This window comes from Nothobranchius furzeri, unplaced genomic scaffold (genome assembly GCF_043380555.1).
Source record: "Nothobranchius furzeri strain GRZ-AD unplaced genomic scaffold, NfurGRZ-RIMD1 Scf074, whole genome shotgun sequence".
NCBI lineage: Eukaryota > Metazoa > Chordata > Actinopteri > Cyprinodontiformes > Nothobranchiidae > Nothobranchius > Nothobranchius furzeri.
Window position 1 is genome coordinate 70,001 of NW_027223091.1, and position 7,500 is coordinate 77,500.

Below are 7,500 nucleotides of genomic sequence, written 5' to 3' on the forward strand. Positions count from 1 at the left end.
CAGCCTCCAGCAGCTGGTGGCGGGGTGGAGGAGCAGAAGCCAGCCTCCAGCAGCTGATGGCGGGGTGCAGGAGCAGAAGCCAGCCTCCAGCTGGTGATGGCGGGGTGAAGGAGCTGCAGCCAGCCTCCAGCAGCCAGCCTCCAGCTGGTGATGGCGGGGCGGAGGAGCAGGCAGCCTCCATCAGCTGATGGCGGGGTGTAGGAGCAGCAGCCAGCCTCCAGCTGGTGATGGCGGGGAGGAGGAGCAGCAGCAGCCAGCCTCCAGCAGCCAGCCAGCCTCCAGCAGCTGATGGCGGTGTGTGGGAGCAGCAGCCAGCCTCCAGCGGCCAGCCAGCCTCCAGCAGCTGATGGCGGGGTGGAGGAGCTGCAGCCAGCGTCCATCAGCTGATGGCGGGGTGGAAGAGCAGCAGGCAGCCTCCAGCTGGTGATGGCGGGGTGGAGGAGCTGCAGCCAGCGTCCAGCAGCTGATGGCGGGGTGCAGGAGCAGCAGCCAGCCTCCAGCAGCTGATGGCGGGGTGGAGGAGCTGCAGCCAGCCTCCAGCAGCCAGCCTCCAGCTAGTGATGGCGGGGTGGAGAAGCAGGCAGCCTCCGTCAGCTGATGGCGGGGTGGAGGAGCAGAAGCCAGCCTCCAGCAGCTGATGGCGGGGTGCAGGAGCTGCAGCCAGCGTCCAGCAGCTGATGGTGGGGTGGAGGAGCTGCAGCCAGCCTCCAGCAGCCAGCCTCCAGCTAGTGATGGCGGGGTGGAGAAGCAGGCAGCCTCCGTCAGCTGATGGCGGGGTGGAGGAGCAGAAGCCAGCCTCCAGCAGCTGATGGCGGGGTGCAGGAGCTGCAGCCAGCGTCCAGCAGCTGATGGTGGGGTGGAGGAGCTGCAGCCAGCGTCCAGCAGCTGATGGTGGGGTGGAGGAGCTGCAGCCAGCCTCCAGCAGCCAGCCTCCAGCAGCTGATGGCGGGGTGCAGGAGCAGCAGCCAGCCTCCAGCAGCTGATGGCGGGGTGCAGGAGCAGCAGGCAGCCTCCAGCAGCTGATGGCGGGGTGGAGGAGCAGAAGCCAGCCTCCAGCAGCTGATGGCGGGGTGCAGGAGCTGCAGCCAGCGTCCAGCAGCTGATGGTGGGGTGGAGGAGCTGCAGCCAGCGTCCAGCAGCTGATGGTTGGGTGGAGGAGCAGCAGCCAGCCTCCAGCAGCCAGCCTCCAGCTAGTGATGGCGGGGTGGAGAAGCAGGCAGCCTCCATCAGCTGATGGCGGGGTGGAGGAGCAGAAGCCAGCCTCCAGCTGGTGATGGCGGGGTGCAGGAGCTGCAGGCAGCCTCCAGCAGCTGATGGCGGGGTGCAGGAGCTGCAGGCAGCCTCCAGCAGCTGATGGCGGGGTGGAGGAGCTGCAGCCAGCGTCCAGCAGCTGATGGTGGGGTGGAGGAGCTGCAGCCAGCGTCCAGCAGCTGATGGTTGGGTGGAGGAGCAGCAGCCAGCCTCCAGCAGCTGATGGCGGGGTGCAGGAGCAGCAGCCAGCCTCCAGCAGCTGATGGCGGGGTGGAGGAGCTGCAGCCAGCCTCCAGCAGCCAGCCTCCAGCTAGTGATGGCGGGGTGGAGAAGCAGGCAGCCTCCATCAGCTGATGGCGGGGTGGAGGAGCAGAAGCCAGCCTCCAGCTGGTGATGGCGGGGTGCAGGAGCTGCAGGCAGCCTCCAGCAGCTGATGGCGGGGTGGAGGAGCTGCAGCCAGCCTCCAGCAGCCAGCCTCCAGCTAGTGATGGCGGGGTGGAGAAGCAGGCAGCCTCCATCAGCTGATGGCGGGGTGGAGGAGCAGAAGCCAGCCTCCAGCAGCTGATGGCGGGGTGCAGGAGGTGCAGGCAGCCTCCAGCAGCTGATGGCGGGGTGCAGGAGCAGCAGGCAGCCTCCAGCAGCTGATGGCGGGGTGTGTTTAATTCCCTGCCTGGTGGGAGAGCTGTAACCCGGGTCGGACTTGGTCTGCAGCAGGGCCCATCACCATCCAGAAGCTGATGGCAGTGTGTCTTTAATTCCCTGCGGGGTGGAGGAGCAGAAACCTGGGTCGGACCTGGTCTATAGCAGAGCTCAGCAGCCTCCAGAAGCTGATGGCAGTGTGTGTTCAAGTCCCTGCGGGGTGGGAGAGCTGAAACCTGGGTCGGACCTGGTCTATAGAAGAGCTCAGCAGCCTCCAGCAGCTGATGGCAGTGTGTGTTTAAGTCCCTGCGGGGTGGGAGAGCTATATCCCGGGTCGGACCTGGTCTATAGCAGAGCTCAGCAGCCTCCAGCAGCTGATGGCAGTGTGTGTTTAAGTCCCTGCGGGGTGGGAGAGCTGAAACCTCGGTCGGACCTGGTCTATGGCAGAGCTCAGCAGCCTCCAGAAGCTGATGGCAGCGTGCCTCTAAGTCCCTGCCTGGTGGGAGAGCTGAAACCTGGGTCGGACATGGTCTGCAGCAGGGCTCGGCAGCCTCCAGCAGCTGATGGCAGTGTGTCTTTAAGTCCCTGCCTGGTGGGAGAGCTGAAACCTGGGTCGGACCTGGTCTATAGCAGAGCTCAGCAGCCTCCAGCAGCTGATGGCAGTGTGTGTTTAAGTCCCTGCCTGGTGTGAGAGCTGAAACCTGGGTCGGACCTGGTCTATAGAAGAGCTCAGCAGCCTCCAGCAGCTGATGGCAGTGTGTCTTTAAGTCACTGCCTGGTGGGAGAGCTGAAACCTGGGTCGGACCTGGTCTATAGTAGAGCTCAGCAGCCTCCAGCAGCTGATTGCAGTGTGTGTTTAAGTCCCTGCCTGGTGGGAGAGCTGATATCCGGGTCGGACCTGGTCCACAGCAGGGCCCATCACCCTCCAGAAGCTGGTGGCAGTGTGTGTTTAAGTCCCTGCGGGGTGCAGGAGCAGAAACCTGGGTGGGACCTGGTCTGCAGCAGAGCTCGGCAGCCTCCAGCAGCTGATGGCAGTGAGTGTTTAAGTCCCTGCGGGGTGGGAGAGCTATATCCCGGGTCAGACCTGGTCTAAAGCAGGGCCCATCACCCTCCAGAAGCTGGTGGCAGTGTGTGTTTAAGTCCCTGCGGGGTGGAGGAGCAGAAACCTGGGTCGGACCCGGTCTACAGCAGAGCTCAGCAGCCCCCAGAAGCTGATGGCAGTGTGTGTGTGTGTGTGTGTGTTTAAGTCTCTGCCTGGTTGGAGAGCCGATACCTGGGTCGGACCTGGTCTGCAGCAGGGCTCAGCAGCCTCCAGAAGCTGATGGCAGTGTGTCTTTCATTCCCTGCGGGGTGCAGGAGCAGAAACCTGGGTCGGACCTGGTCTATAGCGGAGCTCAGCAGCCTCCAGCAGCTGATGGCAGTGTGTGTGTTAAAGACCCTGCGGGGTGGGAGAGCTGAAACCTGGGTCGGACCTGGTCTGCAGCAGGGCTCAGCAGCCCCCAGAAGCTGATGGCTGTGTGTGTTTAAGTCCCTGCGGGGTGGGAGAGCTGAAACCTGGGTCGGACCTGGCCCGCAGCAGGGCCCATCACCCTCCAGAAGCTGATGGCGGTGTGGGTTTAAGTCCCTGCGGGGTTGAGGAGCTGAAACCTGGGTCGGACCTGGTCTGCAGCAGGGCCCATCACCATCCAGAAGCTGATGGCTGTGTGTGTTTAAGTCCCAGGGGGGTGGGAGAGCCATAACCTGGGTCGGACCTGGTCTGCAGCAGGGCTCAGCAGCCTCCAGTTGCAGATGGCAGTGTGTGTTTAGTTCCCTGCGGGGTGCAGGAGCTGAAACCTGGGTCGGACCTGGTCTATAGCAGAGCTCAGCAGCCTCCAGAAGCTGATGGCAGTGTGTCTTCAATTCCCTGCGGGGTGCAGGAGCTGATACCTGGGTCGGACCTGGTCTGCAGCAGGGCCCATCACCATCCAGACGCTGATGGCAGTGTGTGTTTAAGTCCTAGTGGGCTGCAGGAGCTGAAACCTGGGTCGGACCTGCTCTATAGTAGAGCTCAGCAGCCTCCAGAAGCTGATGGCAGTGTGTCTTTAAGTCCCTGCGGGGTGGGATAGCTGAAACCTGGGTCGGACCTGGTCTGCAGCAGGGCCCATCACCATCCAGACGCTGATGGCAGTGTGTGTTTAAGTCCTAGTGGGCTGCAGGAGCTGAAACCTGGGTCGGACCTGCTCTATAGTAGAGCTCAGCAGCCTCCAGAAGCTGATGGCAGTGTGTCTTTAAGTCCCTGCGGGGTGGGATAGCTGAAACCTGGGTCGGACCTGGTCTGCAGCAGGGCCCATCACCCTCCAGAAGCTGTTGGCAGTGTGTCTTCCATTCCTAGTGGGGCAGGGGAGCAAAGACCTGGGCAGAGGAGCGCCTGTCTGCATCCGATCCGGCCCCTCAGCAGCCCGCCGTGAGCCTTAGAGAACCCCCCCCCCCCCCCAGCGGGCTCCAGGAACCGGGCCCTGCGTCGGACCCAGCTCAGTAAGGCCCTCCCTCGGGCCCTGCAGCAGGTGGCCCCGTCTATGCAGTCGAAAACCCCGCGAAAATCGGTGTAGAAACGCCCGAGAGGCGTGGTGCGGTTCCCCCGGCCGGTACCGGGTCCGGACCGGTCCGGAAGTCCACCCAGAACACTGCCTGGGGCTTCTGGGCGGCTCCCCAGGCGCAGGCAGTCGAAAACCGCGTGAAAATCGGTTCAGAATTGACAAAACGGCGACCTCGTCGCTCCAAAAACTAAGTCCAAACTAAGCCTTTCGCTTATCGCTTAACGCTTAAGGCGGTCGGCCTTATGGCCAGTAAATGAAAAGTGCCTGCGCCCCTGGAGGTTTTGGAAGGTGCGAGCGATGACCATGCTCGGGTTAGTAGGTGAGGCCATCGGAAAACCAGCGTGAGTTGGCGGGTTTGGGTGGCAATCTATTCCAGGCAGAGTCGACTATCTCTGGGCATCAATTTTGGGATTTTTCCGGCTCTGGTTCTGGGAGAAACGCAGGGGCAAAGTGCACGAGCCGCGGCCGATTTTGGTGGCCTGTCCCTGGGCACAAAGTCTGAGGAGTGTGGGCCTGGTTCTCCGAAAAATACCAGTCTGCTGGAGCTCACTCCCATGGCTCCAGGGGGCACGGCACACCCCCCGGTAGCCGACCAAAGTGCTCTACTCGGGCCAGACTCGGACCCACGACCCGGGGTGAGAACCACAACTACTGGTCATCCTTTTGACCTCCAGGGGGCGCGGCAGAGCCTCCCCAGTCCGACGCAAGTGCCCCACTTGGGCCATACTCAGACCCACGGCCCGGGGCGAGAACCACAACTACTGGTCATCCTTTAGACCTCCAGGGGGCCCGGCACAGCCTCCCTAGACCGACACAAGTGCTCCACTTGGGCTGTACTCTGACCCAAGTCCCGGTGCGAGAACCACAACTACTGGTCATCCTTTAGACCTCCAGGGGGCCCGGCACAGCCTCCCTAGGCCGACACAAGTGCTCCACTTGGGCTATACTCTGACCCAAGTCCCGGGGCGAGAACCACAACTACTGGTCATCCTTTTGACCTCATGGTCATCCTTTAGATCTCCAGGGGGCCCGGCACAGCCTCCCTAGGCCGACACAAGTGCTCCACTTGGGCTATACTCTGACCCAAGTCCCGGGGCGAGAACCACAACTACTGGTCATCCTTTAGACCTCCAGGGGGCACGGCACACCCCCCGGTAGCCGACCAAAGTGCTCTACTCGGGCCAGACTCGGACCCACGACCCGGGGTGAGAACCACAACTACTGGTCATCCTTTAGACCTCCAGGGGGCCCGGCACAGCCTCCCTAGTCCGACACAAGTGCTCCACTTGGGCTATACTCTGACCCAAGTCCCGGGGCGAGAACCACAACTACTGGTCATCCTTTAGACCTCCAGGGGGACCGGCACAGCCTCCCTAGACCGACACAAGTGCACCACTTGGGCCATACTCTGACCCAAGTCCCGGGGCGAGAACCACAACTACTGGTCATCCTTTTGACCTCATGGTCATCCTTTAGACCTCAAGGGGGCACGGCAGAGCCTCCCTAGTCCGACACAAGTGTCCCACTTGGGCTATACTATGACCCAAGTCCCGGGGCGAGAACCACAACTACTGGTCATCCTTTAGACCTCAAGGGGGCACGGCAGAGCCTCCCTAGTCCGACACAAGTGTCCCACTTGGGCCATACTCAGACCCACGGCCCGGGGCGAGAACCACAACTACTGGTCATCCTTTAGACCTCCAGGGGGCCCGGCACAGCCTCCCTAGTCCGACGCAAGTGCTCCACTTGGGCTGTACTCTGACCCAAGTCCCGGGGCGAGAACCACAACTAATGGTCATCCTTTAGACCTCCAGGGGGCACGGCACAGCCTCCCTAGTCCGACACAAGTGCTCCACTTGGGCTATACTCTGACCCAAGTCCCGGGGCGAGAACCACAACTACTGGTCATCCTTTAGACCTCCAGGGGGCACGGCAGAGCCTCCCTAGTCCGACACAAGTGTCCCACTTGGGCTATTCTCTGACCCAAGTCCCGGGGCGAGAACCACAACTACTGGTCATCCTTTAGACCTCCAGGGGGCACGACACAGCCTCCCTAGTCCGACCCAAGTGCTCCACTTGGGCTATACTATGACCCAAGTCCCGGGGCGAGAACCACAACTACTGGTCATCCTTTAGACCTCCAGGGGGCACGGCACAGCCTCCCTAGTCCGACACAAGTGCTCCACTTGGGCTATACTCTGACCCAAGTCCCGGGGCGAGAACCACAACTACTGGTCATCCTTTAGACCTCCAGGGGGCACGGCACAGCCTCCCTAGTCCGACACAAGTGCTCCACTTGGGCTATACTCTGACCCAAGTCCCGGGGCGAGAACCACAACTACTGGTCATCCTTTTGACCTCATGGTCATCCTTTAGACCTCCAGGGGGCCCGGCACAGCCTCCCTAGGCCGACACAAGTGCTCCACTTGGGCTATACTCTGACCCAAGTCCCGGGGCGAGAACCACAACTACTGGTCATCCTTTAGACCTCCAGGGGGCACGGCACAGCCTCCCTAGTCCGACACAAGTGCTCCACTTGGGCTATACTCTGACCCAAGTCCCGGGGCGAGAACCACAACTACTGGTCATCCTTTTGACCTCATGGTCATCCTTTAGACCTCCAGGGGGCCCGGCACAGCCTCCCTAGACCGACACAAGTGCTCCACTTGGGCTGTACTCTGACCCAAGTCCCGGTGCGAGAACCACAACTACTGGTCATCCTTTAGACCTCCAGGGGGCCCGGCACAGCCTCCCTAGGCCGACACAAGTGCTCCACTTGGGCTATACTCTGACCCAAGTCCCGGGGCGAGAACCACAACTACTGGTCATCCTTTTGACCTCATGGTCATCCTTTAGATCTCCAGGGGGCCCGGCACAGCCTCCCTAGGCCGACACAAGTGCTCCACTTGGGCTATACTCTGACCCAAGTCCCGGGGCGAGAACCACAACTACTGGTCATCCTTTAGACCTCCAGGGGGCACGGCACACCCCCCGGTAGCCGACCAAAGTGCTCTACTCGGGCCAGACTCGGACC